Below are 18,905 nucleotides of genomic sequence, written 5' to 3' on the forward strand. Positions count from 1 at the left end.
GCTAACTCATTCCAGATAAGCCCTGAACAGACAACATTCATTTTTTACTTTGCTCAGAATTTCCTGTGCTTTGTTCTGCATCTGTTTGTGAAAGAGTGTGTTATCTTTCAAAGCCTTCATCTTGTTTTCTTTATTCAAGCTATACGCTAAAATGGAAAAAAGGGAAGAGCTGGAAGGAGCCCAGCTGGAGTAATCTGCCAAAGATCCCACAGAGGGATGGAGCTGGCAAACTCCTGAAACCTCATCAGCTGACCTCTGGTGCAATTTGGGAAGCCAGGAGATAAGCCACTTTTCCTGCTAAAGGTTTGGCAGCCTCAGCCAGCCATTCCGAGTGGTGCCTAAAGACCGCACCAGCATTTAATTGCATTTTTCTCCTCCTTTTTTCACCCCTCACTCAGCTTCAGTAGTGGTTGACCTTAAAAATAGTTCAGTCTCTTCTTAGTCTTTGTATGTGTGTAAACAGACATGTGAGAGCTAAATCACATCTTGACGTGCTCTCTTCCAGCCGGATTGTCTCAAAAGCAGGTTCTCCCTAAAATATCTCCCTCAGACAGTGATTCTTCTCTCTGGTGCTGTGAAAGGTGAACGTTGGTCCATGGCCAACTGTTTTTAAAGATGCTTTGCAAGCACCCCAGTGTTTTTAAGTTATGCCTCCTGTGTATGTGGATGGATTGAAAGAAGCTTAAAAGTGATAAAAATGGCACAGAAGGAGTACAGTTTTTTTTCTTTCCTCACAACGTGGGAAATTTTCTGCTGTTCAGGGTGGAAATGCTGTCACAATGTTAGAAGAGGGTACAATGGTAGAAGTCTGTCCTTTCATATCTATGTATTTTCTCATTGAGAAAAAGCATCTGAGTTGTACTGCCACATACACATACAGGTGTATGGGATGGAGGGGGCTGAAGAGGAATTTCATCCCCTTTTGTTTTTTCCTGACCCCTGCTCCCTTGCTGGCATGCTGAGATCTTGTTTCAGAGCCTCAGGCTCTCTCTGAGTCTGTGGCTCCATGTGCCATAAGGAAGTGATAAGATTGCATGGAGCCACAAACCTGAGGCTTGGTACAGGAGTGAGCTGGGGCTGGGGAGAGGCATATTCCGGTTACACAGTCTGCATGCAGGACTTATTTTCTCTTTCCTCCTTTTGGCTGCTGTGGTCTATCTGTCTAGAAACAAGATTCCTGACTTTTCTCTTTAATGTGACAATCTATTTGACGGGGCAGTAAGCAAATAACTCTGTTTTGCGAAGATAATACAATCTGGTGCTTTCTAAAGTAGTTGCTCTCCTTCTTTGCATCTTGGGAGGTCAGCAGCAAATTAGCTTCAGGTGGAAGTCATGAATAAGGGACAGAAGTTACAGGAATGTGGCTTGAATTCCAAATCTTCTTGAAACATGGGGTTTTGCCGCTCTTCTCCCCCTCCCCAAAATCAATTGAAGATGGCCTTTTGTGCAACAATGAGGTCTGTGGTTAGGGACTAGTTGTCAAGTTTTATTTAGATGGAAACCTGTCCCAGAAGTGTTACCTCATCTCATTGTCCTGCAGGGATGAACTTCAAATGACAGTTTACATTTGCCTGGAACTGACCTTCTCTAACTGAAATGAACAAGGCTGTCTTATCTAAGTAGATAAACACAGCCCATTTGCAATTGTAGATTTAAATGCAGTCTTTCATAGATTACCTTGGAACAGTATGGCTGTCCTTGAATATTTTAAAGTCTCATTAACAAGAGACCAGAATTGAAGAGTAAATGTTCTTTGTGAAAAAGGGGTTTTTGAGCTGCAAACTGATGCTGATCTCTGCTAGGCTGGAGTAAGAATGTTTGGTACAAAGTCCCCTTTATGCCAGCATGGAAGGCGCTCCAATAAAACTGGCATGCAAAGTTATGAAGGTTGATTAACATCCACAGCATTACACAGGGTTATATACAAGTACTCTGCTCATTAAAGTGGAATAAATGGGCCATTAGTTAAGGTATTGCTTAGCACAGAAAACCACCTTTCTGTTGTGGATCTAGGCTTCTGCCATTAACAGCCTAGAAAGCAGACTTTTTAGAAATAGTTGATTGATTAGAAAAATGAGTTTAAAATACTTCATGCAAACTTTAATATTGGGGTTTATGGGGAAAGTTTTGCAGACTTTCAGTTTCTGTGGCATAGCTGGATATCGAGATGGTGCTGGATTGCCATCTGGCTGGATCAAAATTATAACTGCTCAGTAATTTTCTGTTTCAAGCCTCTCAAATAATTTTGGACTCAGTGGGGCTAGTCTCGTGAAAACTAGATTTGCAGGGAAACTTAGGGACAGACTCTTAAGAGAGAGAGTTTGCTCTTCAGTCTGTGATTTCCTACTTCCAGGATTCTGCCAGGATGGACAAAGGGCTCAGAAATTTTACCAAGGTTTTAGGAAAATAACTTTCAGGGCTTTTTTCATGGCTGATGTTCCTCCTGACCTTTGTTGACTACGGAGTTCTTCAGGCAGCAGGAATGAGGAGGAGATGGTGTTTTTCCACGCTGTCTGTTTCCTTTTACTCAGGTTGAAAGCAATGGAAAAGTACTGGTTGGGTGTCATCTTGTCACGAGAAGTCTTCATTTCCCTAAAGTGCTAAGGACAATAGGAGGGATCTCACTGAGCTTTTGGTTGGTGTGTCTGTTTGCTCTAAAGTTGAATGCTGTTCTGCAGCTTGAAGGAGGAAGTTCTCAGCCCCAAGTTTTAGGAGCAGGTGGTAGTGGCAATTTCAGCAGGATTTTGGGAATTCTTGCGTTATAAGGAGGGGGAAGATGCCCTCTATAGGGGGCAGATTTTGTCCTTACATGGCCTTTTAAGTGCAGAAGATTATTTGGAGGGTAGCACTACTTACATAGGTCGTGCTCTAAAACCAGATGGGGACATGCCAAATGAAAGTATGATTTCAGCAGAATTAATTTGCTAAGGTGTAAGAAATTTCTGTTTCAAAAGTGGGCACATTTCTCTCTGCCCTCCCCCCCAAAGCTTACATCTCAACTGACTGTTTTGAGGAAAAACTGGTGTATGGCCCTTCTGATTGGCACCTCAACAGAGAGCTCATCTTAAACTTAAAGAACATGCTGAGAACTTAAAGAAACGCTGTCTTAGTCAGAAACTACAGTGAAGAACAAAGGGAAAGCTGCTGGAACCTCATGGATTGCAAGTTTCCCCCAGCATACATTTTGCCTCTCAAAATTCACTAAAGTACATCTACACAAGTTGCAGTTTTGCTAAGCAGCTGTGTGCAGCACATGTTGCTGAACACATTTGTGCCGTCTCTGAAAACAGAGCATCCCAAACCTGCGTGGGTCCCTGGAACACCGATGCATGGCTTCCTTCAGGATTGCAGAGAAGCTGTTCCTGGTCCAAGTCTAGCAGTGTCTGCTGCCGGTGCCTGTCGTGAGAGATATTCCTGTTTATACACCTTGCTCTCTGTGAAATGTAGGTCAGGATTTTTAGCTTATGATTGCTCATAGGACAAATAATTTTCAGATACATCCATGTTAATATCGGACAATTAGGAGTACTCCCTCTCTGTTTGCCTGAGCTCTTCATCTTGTTGACAGCCTTTTTCCTCCCTTTTAAAATTGGAAGGAGGAAAAGGTGCTTTGCCGTTTCTCAGAGTACTTTTCCTCTGCAGCTACTTGTGTTTTAATTGTGTCTTTGTCCTCATGTTCTGGGCTCCCTTTGAAGTGTGAGAGTCCGTTCCTGTGCCATGCAGTGCCATGTCGTGCCGGCAACTCCAGGCTGCTTGCTGCATGCTCAGTGCTACAGCCATGGAGGTTGCTTTTTTTCCTTTCCCCCACCCCAACTCCTGGGCCATCCAGCCTAATGTGAGAACAGATTGGCCTTAGTATTTGGAGAAAGATCTATAATAAGCACTGGGGACATGCTGGTAAAAAGCATCAGCGTGGTATACCGGCTCTGTTGGAGTACTGACTGTACATTAATTCTCTAACTTATAATTAGCTATATTAAATTCCAATTTTCTGAAAGGGACCATTATCAAATAACACTCTGTTTGAAATCTCAAAGAAACATAAGGAATGAAAGCTTAGTCCTCTTATGCTTTCATCTTTCAGAAGCAATCCCTATCTCAACATCTTGACCTACATTTTCTTTTTACCCTCTCCAAGAAACATTGTGTGGATTTAATGTCTCAGAAGGGAGGTAAGGGTTTTTTTTAATGCGTGTGTATGTGTTGACATATAAAGTTTGGGGAAAACAATGAGGCCTTCATGTCCCCGATGAATTTTTTTTTTTTTTCCCTGAGACTTGAAAGTGTTTTCCATAGTATCTCTGAGGCAGATTTTAGGTTCAGAAAGCAATTAAATGTAAAAAGTCCAACCTATTCTTTTACAGTCCACTTGTATAGATCTTGCTTCTGCCAAAGCATTTCCTGATTTCACATGGCAGTAGAAAAAAAAATTGGGCTTTCATTCCTTCTTGCATCCTACTCTCCATTTGCATCTAGTCGTAAATTTTCTTTTTATGATTAAACGAGATGTGTTTATGTTTGTTTGTTTGTTTCGGGGAGGTGGTATGTTTAAAATGCTGGGTTTGTTCCCATTGGTTCTCACCTTACTGTGTAGCTGTTTGGTGTTACTAATAAACAGTTCTGCCTGGGAGTTAGGCTTTAACCTGGGTGGCCTGAGCATGCACAGAAGCAGAGGCTGTCAGTGCTGCTTTCCCATTAGATTGATCCATCTTTCCCCTTTGAAAAGGTGTTTCCAGTACTCACAGCATGCTCGACCATCCTCTCTGCTTCATTCTACCACGTGGGGTTATGTCCTGTCCTCTCTGACTGCAGGATGAATGTTGCTATAGCCTTACCCCATGTGGGAGCAGGGAGAATTCTTCTGCCTTTTGTTCAGTGGAGTTTTTCCTGTTTTGGGGGGGGCTGGTGTGTGTGCGTGAGCGTGCCTGTTATCACTCTGAACACATAAAGTGCTAAATGCTTGCTAAACATTAACGCTATTTAATAGTCTTTGCAGCTTGGGAAACATTGTAGGGTGGGAATGTTCTAACTCCAGGAAGACTTTGTTTGAACTGTTTCAGTTTAATATATGTCTCTAGCTTTTTGTTCACAGGGTACTGTGAATGTACAGAGGGATTCCATTTGTCTTTTCTTTTTTCCTCCTCCAGTATTGTCACATCATATTGAAATAGAGTTAGGCAGTGTTTTGACTATCAATAATGCACTTTTGGCCCTAGATCAGGGAATTTTTTTAATTGTAGTGATACAATGACGAACTTCAGCATACTCACAGCCTCTTGGGTATATTTTGAAAGCTCGTCTACCTCTTTATCATATATTTCTATGCTGTTCCATTGCATGTACCTCCCACTCCCTCACTCCCATTTCTCTGGTGCTGTACTTGAAACAAATATGCTAATGGATGCTAGCCTTCAATTACACCAATGCATGAAAGGAACATTCTGTGTAATGAGTTCTTGGTTGGGGAGGAGAAAACAGTATTTAAAAAAAATTGCAAGATAGTATTTTATCTCCTTTGCTTATTTGGAAAGATAAAATCATTAAATGCACATCAGTGTATAGTCTTGGCTGTATAAGTGTGTGTTGATGGTTGTCCCAAGGTTTCTATTAAGTCAGGAAGCAGCTAATGCTGTTTCACTTCCTCTTCTGATGCCCTGAAACATGAGCAAAAAAAGCTGTTTAATAGCAGCAGAATCTTTCATGGTGGTGGAATTTAACTCCTCTGGGGGCTGGTGTGTCGGGAAGTCTCCTTAACATTTCAGAAGCCTTCTCTCCAGCATCAGGTTTTCAAGTGGCTGCCCCCCTACCCCAGCTCTCATCTCTTCCCCGCTGTGGTTTGCCTGTAGAGCTCACAAAAGGGAGGTGAAAGTAAGGTTAAGCTGCTGGTCTCAAGAGCTGGAAATAGAGATGGAAATTGCTTGGCTTGTGAGAGGAGCGTTTCCTTAAAGGCTGTTACAGCACTGACATTTCCTGTGCTGATGCTTCAGAGATCTGCGTTAATGCTGGCAAGAGTCAGTTGTCCCTGAATTAAAACGGGAAGGATCTCCATGTACAGTCTGTTGGGGGCCCAGGCCGGCGTTACCCAACACCTTTGACCTTTGTGCCATTCCTGCAGTGAGATCCTCAGAGCTCAGCTGATAGCTGAGCATAGGATCCTCCTGCTTTATCCCCTCACCTGCTCTCCAGCCACTGCAGTGCTGGATCTGGTCTGGGAGAGGAGGGATTTCTCTGAAGTGTCTTCCAGCTCCAGATTGATTTCCTGGCATGTACTTTTCCATTGCACGTTCCCAGCAGGTAGGCAGCCGACAGACATCTGCCAACCTCTGCCCCTGCTGTCAGCATCACATGGGAATGGGCTGGAATCCCTGCATTGGGCAAGGGCTTAGTGCTCAAGCAGAGGTGAAATGTCATCACTGCCATGCACACCCGTGGCAGAAAAATTTGTTCATTTGTGTCGGGCTTTAGTATTGCACTTGTGCTTTCAGTTTGCTGCAGTTGGCCTCGATGTTTTAATGTCACCAGCCTGCTCTCCTCTGACAGTAACTCTGCAAACAGATTACAGGGGACTGAGTGCAACAGCAGAGCAGTTCTTCATCCTGAGAGTGGAGTGTAGTCCTCTGACCTTTAATTTTAAAAAGTGAGGAAATGATACTACTTACTTGCCTGTCCCTACAAGAAAAAAAAAAAAAGGAAAAAAAATCCTCTGAGAAGGGAAAAATACAGATATGCAACAGATTTCACAGTAAGATAGGTGGATTTTTTTGTCGTGTATATTTTTGTAAGCATCCTGGTTTTGCAAATATGGTTGAAGTAAGTTTACTTACTCTATGGTAAAAAAAAAATCTTCCTATGACCACATTACTGTTTCATGTGTTAGAACCATGTCAAGTGCTATAAAGAATATATTTTTATAATCAATTTAGCAAGCTAGATGAGAATCCAGTGACAAGGAGGAAGACATCCTGAAAGATGAAAGGCTGAGTTTTGGGAGCTTTCCAGGTAGTTGAATTTTCATGTCGCTTTATGATACCTTGTAGATACTTTCTGTGAAGGAAAGGAAATAAATGCTGGGTAGATGGTGCCAGGGGGAAGAGTTCCCCCCCAGGAAAAGCAGCTCTAGTTTTCCCCTGAAGAGAGTTCCATTTCCCTATTAGCAGTGAAGCACCAGGCATCATGGATGACATTTAGGGTTACAGACAAAAGCCTTTGAAACCAACAGCTTAAAAAAAGTGTTTGAGAATTGCTCAGGTAGCCTTCTCCCCTCCCTTTTTCTGGGATATCACAGGACCTTGTGCTGGCCTGGTGGTCAGGTCTATGTTAAGACTCTGAACAGGCATGTGAGCACTCAGGCTGGCAGGGAATTTGAGATCTGGCTGCAGGCAGTGCCGATGCATCCCTGGCAAAGCATCCCTGGCATTGTGGGAGGCAGCCTGCCTCCCTGCCTGCAGTCCAGGCAGACTGCCCTGGCCTCCTGCACCAGGAGAGGGCTGTCTGGCGTGTTGCTGAAGAGGCTAGGGTGTTGTGTTAGAAGTGCCCTGTCACCTATTTTTTTTTTAAAGTCAAGTGCTTAGTAGAATGAGGTGACATACCAGAGGAAAAAAAAACAATAAACAAAAAACTTTGTCAGCAAAAGAGGTTGACAGCTTGATTCCTGGAGCTGACTGATGGATGATCTTAGAGTTAGGGAAGGCACATTCACTAAAAAGTTATTGAAAATGTGGAGCAAAAGTAATTAAAGTGGTTTAATTCAAATATCTGTCATATATAATTTGAGTTCATGTAGAACACCTAGCATTTAACTCAATTAATTTTTTCCAGGACAGGATGAGGACTTTTTCTCTCATCTTTGACTGGAAGTTCTGAGCATCTCCAGTGAAGGGAGGGCTGAATCCATGCTCGTCTCTGCTGGCTACATGGGACAGTCACTGTCACTGCATCGTCAGGCTGTGCATTCTTGCAGCAAACAGGATCCTCATAGCTCCTGCCACACTGGGAGAAAAAAAATTTCTATCTGTCTGGAGAGCTGCCCATGCTCCTGGCAAAAGTCATGAAAGGCAAATCCTCAATGACATGCATTAAAATATCAAATGGGACTCTATGCAATTAGAAGTATGTCATTCAACCTTTGCTTTTCACAGCTTTTGTCAGAGAGGCGCAGATTTAGAGACAATTAAGCAGAGGATAACCTCCCCAAAAGGGCTTTCTGGCAGATCTCTTGTCTTTTCCCCATCCTTTTTCTTAGAGCACACTGCTGTGCTGGAGCCCTCCTGTTCTATCAGAATCTGCTGTTTTGTTTACCTTTGACGTGTGTGTAGAAGTCAAGCTGTACATTTATGTCTCTGATAATTTTATTTAATTTGGTTTGGCTCTCTGTTCTTGCTGCTTCCTATTTGCAAATGGAGGAAGGCTGTCCCAGTCCATCAGAGGGGAGTGTGTTTGGTACATAAGGGTTATGCTGCATTCTTAGCTCCTGCTGCCAGCTCTCCAGGCTTCTCCAAAGACAGCAGCAGAGGGCTGGCCTGGCCCCTGCCTGCTGCTGCTTTCTCAGGGAAGGTGCTGGCTGTCCAGGACACCAGTTCCAGCAATGGGCTTTTCTTCATCTCCATCAACCCGGATCATAAGCCCGTCCTGTTTGTGTGATCCCCTCACCACAGATCACTGGGAGCTGTGCTTCATTAGAGAAAAAGCACATAGCAAGTGTTCATCAAGATGCTGTTTTGCTGTTGTTCCCAGTTTCATGCAGATATGCAGTTTTCAAATTACTCAATCCGTAAGAGTTTCCTAGAAATCCTAACAAATATAGCCAAGCCTTTCTAAGTCTCTGGGTTTTAGCAGCACCTTTCTTCCTTTTCAGGCTCACAAGTATTCATTGTTGCTAAGACATTGCTTGCCTTTTTATTTCCCTTGTTGTTTTATTTGCACATTCATACATTGTATTTTCTTCCAATTAGCAGGCTCTTTCTTGCTTCACTGTGTTTGCCTTCACCTTCTTTCTTCCTCCTTCTGTTATACTCTGTGGAGACACAATTGCTAATTTTTACTTTCTAGTGTAGAATAGCTGTTGTCTAGAGACATGCTCTTGGCATAGCTTTCTTTCTCATGTTACTTAAAATACCAGAATATCTTTTTTTAATTTTCTTTTTCATCTTTACTAATCTTTACCTAGTCCCTAGGTACCCAGGTATGGATATTTTTGAAGTATGGATTTATTGTTCCTTTGTCCATCTATACCTATTGGAAGCTTAACTCTGAAACAGGATGAGTCTAAAGGCATAGCCCTGTGATGCTGAGGTAGGGGGAAATGACTGAAAAATAGGACTGCTGTGGTATATTACAGTTAAGCTAGCTCTGTAAAAGTGCTTCAGGAGGGGGAGGAATTGCCCTCACCTATTGACATTAAGTGTGACAAATACCTGAAATAATGATTAGCTTGCTTTACTTAATTCTTATTTAGCAGTGTAATCCATGCTCTTTCCCTCACATGGGAGGTATTTGTGAAGGACAAGTAAAAATGCTTTGGAAACAGTCAGTAACTTTTCTCCAAATAGCTCTCAAATGGATAAAACAAAAAGGTGGAAAGAACAAAAGGAAGAACAAAACATTCTAAAGTGGAATTATTTATTTCACAGGTATATTGCAGGTTTTCTTTATTCTCTCCCATGGGGCGTTACCCCACTCGTTTTCCATTCAGCTGTAGAATTCCCTAGGAAAGGCAGGATAAACAAAACATGATGGTTTTGGCATCAAAACCAAAGAAGAATTTATTTGTATCTCACTGATAATTTTGTTAATACCTGAGAACATAGACTTTTCTCTCTCTCAGTAGTTATGCTGATATTTCAGCTGTTGATATGCTTGAACTAAATGGAGATAAATTCTATTTTTTGTGGACCTACTTGTGTCTGTCATTTCTAATAAAACGTATGTTTAACTCCAGGTTGCATATGAGAGAAGGTGTCTTATAGGACAGTTACAAATCTAAGGGCACTTTACTCCAGAAATAAAGGCACTCTGTCCAACACCAAAATCTACACAAAATCTCATGACACCGAGGGATGTTAATTACACCAATACCATGTCTCATGTCATGGTTATAGTCTGTACCCCTCCTTGTGTTTCACTGTGGAAGCTGAACTCACTACTTTTAGTTTAGAGTTGGGTGAGCTGAGGTGCCTGGAGAGGAGGTGGCCTCTGCAGGGGCACCTGCTTGGTGATGGCTGCATCTGGACAGAGTCCAGGTCCCTGCATCCCAGCCAAGCTCTCTTCCCGGTGTTGGTGTTTCTGTTTTTCTGCTGAAGGCTTCATGCCTTCTCAGACCACATATCTGAACATCAAAGGTCTGTAACTTGCATTTGGAGTCCTCTTGTTCCTTTGAAGCTTTCTGACTGCAGTCAAAGGAGGCTGTGGGACTGAGGTATATTTGAGTTGAGTGCATCAAATAGTGTGATTCCTTGACAAAGTACAGGAAGAGTACATGGTGCTCATTTCCCTGGTGCTAAAAGGGAATGTTTATGGTACCATAAAATTGACTGTGTTTGTTTGTCAAAACTTAATGGTCTTTACACAACCTGGTACCAGCTTACCAGAAATGCTGCTGCTCTCCCCTTATCATACAGCTCCAGGGGCAATTGGTAGGAGCTTGATAGCACAAGGTACAATATAACACACAGTGAGCAGCTGGTGGGTGGTGATCATCACTTCTCTTTCCTCCTCTCTAATCTGCTTCATTCAGGACAGCTCTGGCTTTTGGGTTTGGGGGCAATTGTTCCTTAGGTTTCCTTTCCCCCAGCCTCCCCTCTGTAAAATTAGGGAAAATGTTGGAAAAAAACAAGGGTAGCCATTTGTGATTTTAAGGTATGACTCAGTTGTCTGCATTTGTAGGAAGGGGATTTAAGAGAGGTGAGCTTGCTCTCTCAGCATTTTTTGGGTCAGCAAAATGCTGCTATCTCCTTCACCTGTCAGTGAACACCTACCTCACTGCTCAGCCTGCCTGATACTCCAGTTCCCTCTGTCATCCAGGTCACACCATCATGGAGCCCAGGCTATGGCCTCCATTCTACCTTATGAGGTATAAAGTGCCAGAAGAAGTCATGTGTTTACTTGGAAGAATGAGAAGTTCAGAGTTTTCATTATGTCCTTAGAAGTGGAGAAATGTCTTTAATCAGAGAGGTGTGTCTCTTTGAATACTTCAAAAAAACCCACCCCAAACCTAAAATAACAGAAGTATGGACAAACGTCAGGTGACGATTTTCTCTATTTATACAATGCAGACATTGGCAGGTGTTTTTTTTGGTGCTTTATTGGTTTCTTTTGTTCTAAATTTCTTTCAGATGCATATTTCATAAATCAAACTGGGGCTTGAAGTATGTCATATGGCCTGGGGTAGTTTCCTGTCAGAATTAAATTAGGTTCATTTTTGACTGTTGTATTCCTGTTTCTATGAGTTTAATACCACTCCAAACTCCCTCAGATGAAAACAAAACACCCTAGCAAGTGTTGTGTTGAAACAACACCACAGTTAATTTTAATTAACGCTGCTAATGGGTAATGGACTAATATGTAGGACACAAAGTCACAAAATGTCTTTGGTTGCTTAATAATAGTTTTGGATGGAGCTGTAAGGGAGGGATTAAGGTTTTTCAACCTGTGTTATTTAATCAGTTCTCTTTGGTGATCTGGTCTTTTGACAGCCTGACAAACACATCTTGTGCTGTAATGTCATTCATGCTTGGCTTCCATAGTAATGATGTATATCTACATATAAAAGCACTCTTCTAGTCAGTTATGAAGACTGTACAAGCTATTTGCTAACAGTCTTTGGGATAATGGTACTGCTTTATGCATATGCTCTGTTATGTACCACAATCAACCTGATGTCCAGTGGCTTGTCATCTGAGAAGCCCACGTACTGTTAATTACCATCATGGTGGCAGCACAGAGCATCGTGTGGCATAAACAATGATGGTTTCATGCTGTGGGTTTTTTTATTTAGAGGCAGAAAATTGTTGTGGTTTTGCATTACCAAATTAGATGAAAATAGCCTTTATGACAACTATCCTTAAAAAAGTGGACAGGGAATTCGTATCTCTTACCCCAGAGAAAAATGTGGTTTGTTTTGTTTTTAAATTGTCACTATCATGAAAACCCCATTCTTTAGTCTCTGAGAGAACCAGAGCATGAAAATAGGCCTTATTTTTGAAGCATGTTGTCTGTTTAATATGTAATGTGATACCTTGTCATGCTGTGACAATGTGACAGATGGCATTTGCACTATAAAACTAAATTATCTTTTGTGCATAGCTATACAACAGCTAAATACAGTAACTCGGTACAGTGTGCTGATTAATGCAGACTGCAGATGTTTTAGAGATACCGGTGTGTTTAAACTTAGCATCAAATGATTAATGTATTTATTTAACATGCCTACCAAGATTCTGGTAGTGTTTCAGCATGCAGTCTAATGTGTAAAGGGTGGTTTTGGTAGAAGTAAAATTTAGGATTACAGACAGTGCAATGTAGATTTGTGTTTCATTGCAACTGGTTGTCTGTTACTTATAAAAAATTGTGTTAATAATGATATTATGCAAATAAACTTATATATAAAGATATAGCTTATAAGAAACTGTAGCACCCTGCAATACAAAATTGTTCGGGTTGGAAATGATCTCTAAGATAATCAAGTCAAACTGTTAACCCAGCAGTGTCCAAGTCCACCACTAAACCGTGTTCCAAAGTGTTATGTATACACATCTTTTAAATAACTTTAGGGATGCTCCCTCAACTGCTTCCCTGGACAGCCTGTTTCAGTGCTTGACCCCCTCTTCCATAATTTTTTTTTTTTCAAATACCTGTCTAAACATCCCCTGGCACAACTTGAGGTTATTTCCCTTTGTCATATTGCTTGTTGACTGGGAGAAGAGACCAACTCCCACCTGTCTACAGCATCCTTTCAGGCAGCTGTAGAGAGCAATAAAGTCCCCTCTGACACTCCTCATCAGACTTGTGCTCCAGACCCTTCCCCAGCTCTGTTCCCCTTCTCTGGACCTGCTCCAGCCCCTCGGTGTCTTCCTTGGGTGAGGGGCCAAAACCGAACACAGGATTTGAGGTGTGGCCTCACCAGTGCTGAGTACAGGGGGACAATCACTGCCCTGCTCCTGCTGGCCACACTATTGCTGATCCAGGCCAGGATACCATTGGCTTTTGGCTGCCTGGGTACAGACTGGCTCTTCTTCAGCCAAGTGTTGACCAGCCCCCCCCGGTTTGTGTTCAGGTGGTGAAAGTCAGGTGTTCATGGTGTGGGATGGTTAAACTTCAGACTTTACAACACTGCAGTTAGAAAGGGTTTAACTTTTGTGTCAGCTCTTCTAAATGGGATGTTGCAGAAAGAAAAAAAAGTCACTAACATTTTAAAACAAAGCTTTCCTGTACAACTCCCAAGACTGCACAGTTGAAATTTGGACAAGCGTGTTACTCCATAAGGGAGCAGAGCTTTAGCTCCATGCCTATGTAACTACAATCCCTGCTATTTATTAAATGCTCTCATAAGGAAAACTGTCATCCTAGCAGGGTGAGAATGCTGTCTTGAGTAAATCCCTTTTTTTACTTACTGTAATCTGTGTTTGTTTTGCTGCTTGCCCTGGAAACTGGACTTTTCTACCAGCCCAGAGCACTTCAGCTTGCAGGGATCAGGGAGGAATGCAGGGAAAGGGCTGCCAGGGGGGGAAACCAACCCAGAATCTCTTGGCAGTGGGAAGAGAGTATCCTTGTGTAGTCAAGAAACACCCAGGAGCAGAGTTATGTATTTCATACATCGTTGAGATCTGCAGGATGGCTCCTCTGGATTGTGGACTCTCTGATGTTATCCTATATAGAAAGCTGTGAATATGGTCATGTTGAAATTGCCTTTGTTTAGGCCATTTAATGGTTTTGATATCTTTGGCTTGTGCTTGTAGGGTGTTGACTGCTGATTTTCCTAACATAATGGCTTTGTGGGTTGCCTCTGACTGTGGGAACTGACTGGAAATACAATTGAATGTATTTTTTTTTTCCTAAGCTGCCTTAGGACTGGGAAACAGAGAGCTAAAATAGGTGTTGCACTATTGTAAGAACATGGAAATGTTCATGCTGAGATGCCTTGTTGGCATTAGAGAAATAGATGTGGAAATAGTGTTTTGGAAACATTGTGAAAGTCTCTTCACCCAACCACTTGGTTAACTAACCACATGATGCTGAAATTTGCTCAGATGCTCTCCTTTGGTTTCCTGATTATTCAGTAACTTTAATAATGAAGAACATACCAGTAATTGCAATCTCATCTGGATAAAACCAAAAAACTCCAAACCCTCCCTTACATTTTTTGCTGTCTTCTCTATGTTGTTGCTTTCTGCTCCTCTCTTCCCCATCAGTTTTCCTTCTGCGTATTTATAGTTAACATCGTGTTTTATTGTAAAGTGCGTTCCCAGGTATGGGGATTTTTGCATCACATCTTCAGATGTTCCCAAGACCTGTCCTGTGTGTGCCTGTCAGTCATCTCTCCAGATGAGTTAGATCATGACTTGAGAGGAATTGTAGATTGCTGCTAAAAGTGTGTGTGTATCACCAAAAACAGTAAGGTCAGCAAATGTGTACCAATGTGAATTAAGCCCTGCCTGTGCTGGAGTAGTTAAGTCTTACTTGCTAGGCTCTTATGAGAAGCAATCCACTTGAGTCAGCTTGAGTCAGCTGCACTTCAGTCCCCGTTTAATAAGCTAATTTAAGCAGATTTAACTATTCTTTACATAGTGTTTTTGCTGAGCAGGACGTTCCAGTTGCTGGAGTAGGCTCAGCAAGCCCCCTGCTCTGCTAACAACTACAGCCAAGAAGCAGAGGGGGTAGTGAGCTGCAGTGGGAACGGGAGGGAGCACGCTGTGTGCAGTTTGTAAAGCCATAATATCCGTATTCTGTGTGGATCACCCTAGGAGGGTATGGCTCAGCTCTCATAGCAGGGCCCTTCCTTCATGTGAAAAAACAAACAAACTTGTAGCCACAGACAGACTGGAATACATTCAGTGTGGAAGGCAAATAAATAGGAGGTGATAGAAGTCTCTGTAATAATGACTAGTAGGCAGAAAGGGCCTTTGTGCTTTCCCTGTCTTGTAACAGAGTGGATGAAAAAGTGACATTTGCTGCTTTTTCTCAATATTGATAAGCGGAAATGCTTTTTTAAAAAAAATCTTTTTAAACAGCATGTATCTAAAACTGTGATTTGGTGTTGCAGCATTTGTGGAAGTTTAAAAATGAATTCAGCAAAACTGTGAAGTTGACATTTATGTGACTAAGATACATTTTAGAGAGGATGTAAAGATCTCCATGGTTTGGTTTTAAGCTACCCTTTTTAATTATTAAGAATTAGTAATTGGCCTTTCTCTGAATATGTCTAGTCTTGATCAGTTGGAGCCAGAACGGTGTATTTAAGGAATCATAGATGTCATTTGATACGCAAGTTCCTGTATTGTGACTTAATTAAATAATTCGTTATTACTGACTTAATTAAGGCAGTGTTTATTCAGTGACTTTGAACTGTTCAGTGTTTCAGTTCTTTTTAAACTTTGGCAGCAAGTATGCACTGGTTCTCTGTATATATAAGTTATTATTTCATGTAAGTCATTTTAATATATGAAATCCTACACTGACTTATAATGCAAGTTACTGTACCTTCAAATTTAATTTTAATAAGGTTTAGTTTTTTAAAAAAAATCTAATTTGACTTTTAAAACAAGCACTTTCTATTACTGGAATAAAGTCTTATTTTTATCAACCCTGATTTATTCTGCCTAGTTATTCAGGCCCGGTGTTTGGTCATGAGTCCAGCTGCCAGGGGAGAAGGCAGGGAGAACTGGGGCTGAGATGAGCTTAGTGGGCAAGGGACAGGCAGCCTGTGCCAGCTCTTCAGCAGCTGAGAATGTCATGGGCTTTGAAAGGAGCCAGGGCTTGCTGGCATAGTGGTTCAGAGGTTGAAAAGAACAGCCATAGAGAAGCAGTAGAGGAACTATTTGTCCCTTTGGTTTGATTTGGCTCTTGAGGGCTTGGTGATTCCTTGAATGTTGCTGGGTCTTCTCATGTAGCCACTCCTTGGAGTGGTTCAGCTTTCCAGACTATGCAAAAGAGCATTTTCTCACTCAGCCGCTTTTCTTTTTCTCTCTTTATATACATACTCAACTCTAGTACTCAACTTTTAAGAAATATGAATGCCTGCTGCTTCCTGTAGAGTGGTTGGTCTTGGAGAGTCAAACCCACATGGGTTGATGCTCCTTAAGTGCCCCAGCAGACTGGTACATCCTGTTGACTGCACTGGTGCCAACTCATTAATGGTGACTGGAGTGCCTGAGTATCACTTGGAAAAACTGTGGTGTCTCCATCCTGTCCTGGCGCCTCCAGGACATAGCTCCCAAGTGATGTACAACAGTAAAGAATGTGGCTTATTGCAGTTAGAGATAACAGGAATGGCATTTGAAGGAAAAGGTGTCTAGGGGCAAGCTGAATGCATTTGATATAAAAATGATTGAGTGGCAGTAAATTTTATAACAGCCTTCTTCAGCATGTGCTTTTTCTCCAGTGCTTGAAAGGAGGCTTTGGGTTGTGCCTTTCATCACTTCGGGGTGGATTTTGCAATTATGCTGGCCCTGAAAACCTGTAGAACATGACACCCATTCCCAGTTTTTATCAGTATCTCTCATTTGTAGTTTTTTGCCTCTCTTTTAGGGCACTTGTTTTAGTTGGTTCCAGCGGACGATAGCTAACATCAGTTATCGGCAATATTACTGCGTCTTGGAATGCTGCTGGATTTGATGAATAATGGTGGGCAAACCAATACGTTTTTCCTTGAGGAGCACAAATCATGCTTGTCTCCCAAGTGAGCTGATGGTTTGGCAGGGTGAAAGGATGAATAAAAATTGCCTTCCAAGTGCATGCAAGTTGACAGCCTGAAAGGTGATTTTCTTGACTCATATACTTCAGGTTCCTGGGTTTTACATATGGCAAGTCTCCAGAACAAATATTGCTTTTGGAAAACCTAATCAAGTTCTGCCATAAGAGTTAAGTTACTGAGTGTCAGGCCTCAAATAATATGCTTGATTTAGACTTCTCTGGAGTTCAAAAATTGTAAATTTTATCAGCAGTGGTTTCATGGAAAAATGCAAAGCAAAAGTTGAAACTTTTATAAGAATAAACTTAGGCACTGGGGTGAGTTTTAGAGAGGGTGAGTTCACCATAGAAATATAATCTGTTCAGTGTTTTTTCAGAGTTTGCCTTAATTTCCTTGAGAATGCTTTGAAAGGATGCTGTCACCCCATATTGTCATATTGTGTTTATACACTACAAACCCTTTTGTTGTATCTTGTGCCGATAGTCAAATTTGTTTTATTTGTTGGGTCACAGTTTGAGATCCCTTTAATGAAAGGAAATATCAAAAGGAATTCAAAAAGGGGAGAGAAAATTTAAATTGGGTCATTTTACTTCTTCCTGATAGTGTTATGCTGGCTAGAAGAGACAATTTAATGCAAAAATTGATGTGTAGTTTCAACTTGTGCTCGGTGGGCTGTGTATTAGGAAAAGAAATTGAGCTACCAGTTCACTGACTCTTCCCCAGAAAACAACTGAAACATGTTTTTGCTTTGTAGGTGGAGGTTTTAAAAGTGCAGCATGTGGCCACCACATAGACCAAGTCAAGAGAAATTTAGTGTCCCTCAGAATGAATATGAGCAAACTTTGATTAGGAAAAGGAGAGAGAGATATGATGCATGCTTTGGATTAGGGCTGTTTAAAAATGGGCAATTAGAGTGATTAGATTGGAATTGGGGAGGTTCAGAGTGTGCTGGCAGTCGAAGTGCCCAAGCAGTCAGTGAATAGATGTCCTTGTGGGGAAAGGAACATTTGGCTTCAGCTGTGGCCAAGCTTCCAGTACTTAGAAACAGCAGCTCACTGGGGCAACTGTCTGTGCTCTTGATCTGGTTATGCTTTGGTGTCTCTTTGGTGCTGAGCTTGGTTGAATGCTTGGTTATGCAATGAGTAAGTGCACCGGTGGTGCTGGATGGGGATTTTCCTGGAAGCAGAAATCTGAAATGGTGTAGCACTGATATAGTGCTGGTGGAAATTCTTAAACTGCAGTTGTTAGTGTTTTCAGTGCAGTATTCTGACCAGCCTCATTGCTGGCTCATCTTGGAAGGGGTAGCACAGGCCCCCCCACCCTGCCTTCCCCACCATGTTTTCTTTTCTAAGGTGCAGCTTATAGAGGGACTGAAATGGCTAAGGGAGGGAAGTCTTGTCAGCATTTCTCTGAGGAAATACAGCCGTGAAACAAAGCTTTGTTATGCCGTTTCTAAAACTATTTGGGTGGAGAGATGAGAAAGCATTTTCCTGGATAAAATTGCAGCTCCTCTGGTAATAAGCTCTTATAGTATCAAGTAAATAGTGAGCTAAAAAAATCGTTTCCTCCCTCTCATCCCAGAACCTGCTGAAGAATATGTTACTATTTTAATTCTTCCTTAAGTATGAGTGGTTTCATTGCTTATCTGCTGTTGTTTGTAAGAGTCATATTATATTGTAGTTACTTGGTGGCATAGAATACACAAAATTTGTTTAACATTATGCTTGCAAAGGTCCAAAGCTGTCTTCCATCTGTGTGACTGTGTGACTGCTTGCTGTATTATTGCTCTAGAATAGAAAAGGCACAAAAGGGAAGGCAGCTGTGGCCTGTGTACCTTTGCTGCCCTGTGTACTTTTTCTGGCAGTCTGGAATTTCTGTAGATGAGTGACACTTGGCCGGAAGAATCAAAGTCAGGAAATGGATGTTTGATGTTCATTTCTTTGGGATTTAGGATTTTCTTCAAAGGATCATAAATTGCCTTAGTTGGAAGCACCAGAATGAA

At 41.8% G+C, this 18,905-nt stretch overlaps 1 protein-coding gene across 2 annotated transcripts in view; it reads left to right on the forward strand.

Moving 5' to 3' along the window:
* JARID2 (jumonji and AT-rich interaction domain containing 2) overlaps window positions 1–18,905 on the forward strand; it is a 207,218-nt gene that overhangs the window by 98,204 nt on the left and 90,109 nt on the right. The gene's annotated exons all lie outside the window — the stretch shown is intronic.

This window comes from Sturnus vulgaris, chromosome 1 (assembly GCF_052056855.1).
Source record: "Sturnus vulgaris isolate bStuVul1 chromosome 1, bStuVul1.hap1, whole genome shotgun sequence".
Taxonomy (NCBI): domain Eukaryota; kingdom Metazoa; phylum Chordata; class Aves; order Passeriformes; family Sturnidae; genus Sturnus; species Sturnus vulgaris.